Source organism: Gekko japonicus, unplaced genomic scaffold, assembly GCF_001447785.1.
Source record: "Gekko japonicus isolate JY-2015 unplaced genomic scaffold, Gekko_japonicus_V1.1 scaffold237, whole genome shotgun sequence".
Classification (NCBI taxonomy): domain Eukaryota; kingdom Metazoa; phylum Chordata; class Lepidosauria; order Squamata; family Gekkonidae; genus Gekko; species Gekko japonicus.
The window spans coordinates 1,484,511-1,485,494 of NW_015161955.1; the positions used below are offsets into that span (position 1 = coordinate 1,484,511).

General features: G+C 36.8%; 1 protein-coding gene across 1 annotated transcript in view; it reads right to left on the minus strand.

Annotated features, from left to right (window-relative positions):
- Positions 1–984, minus strand: part of EEF1AKMT1 (eukaryotic translation elongation factor 1 alpha lysine methyltransferase 1) — a 23,687-nt gene that overhangs the window by 22,473 nt on the left and 230 nt on the right. The window lies entirely within an intron of this gene.

Below are 984 nucleotides of genomic sequence, written 5' to 3' on the forward strand. Positions count from 1 at the left end.
ATTCTTGATTTTTAAGGATTTTCCCATTGCTGACTTTAACACCAGTTCTCTGGTAGATCGTTTCGTGAATTTCAGATAGATTTCACCAGGTAATTTATTTTTCTTTATAAAATCCGGATAAGTCCTATAGGCCACATCCATCTCTTTTATTAAATCTTCTTGTTTGTAATCCATTAATGGGGTCAAGGCAGCCACCAAGAGTTCTTTTAAGTCCTCATTTTTCTCTTCAACCAGGTAATTTATTTTTCTTTATAAAATCCGGATAAGTCCTATAGGCCACATCCATCTCTTTTATTAAATCTTCTTGTTTGTAATCCATTAATGGGGTCAAGGCAGCCACCAAGAGTTCTTTTAAGTCCTCATTTTTCTCTTCGGGGTTCCCATGAAAACATAGAACATACATGGATCTGTTCAGCTGAAGCTGTGCTATTTGCATTTTATCAGCGGATCTTTCCTTCTCTGCTTCATCCACTCTTTTATTAATACTCTCAGTCTGTTTTTCCATCTTTTTCAATGTTTTCTCAGTTGCTGAGGTTCTTTTATCCATTTGATTCAGCTGTTTTTGGACATTATCAAGCTTAGTGTTGAGGTTAGTCATCTGCTCCATTAGGGGGCACAGTGCATTTGCTAGCAGCGCAGAGAAATCTGTAGTTACTTCCTGGTTCTCGAAAGGAGTCGTTGGTATGTTATTTCCTGTCATCAGTTTTTTATCCGGCACTCTCGGTCCTCTCCCAGCCATAATATCAACAAGAAGTAAGTTTTCCAAAACAAGGCAAAAGTTATATGATTTAATCCTGCTTTGTCCCGCTTTATCTTTACATCATTTTTGAACACAGAAACTGACCACAAACAGCTCAGGTTTATGACGACCATGGCATACAGAAATAAATAAATATAAAAAATGACAACAAAACCAAAGCAGACTTCCAGGAAAGTTTCAGGAATATGACTGAAGTACACAGTTGAGTAAAATATCTGAATGAA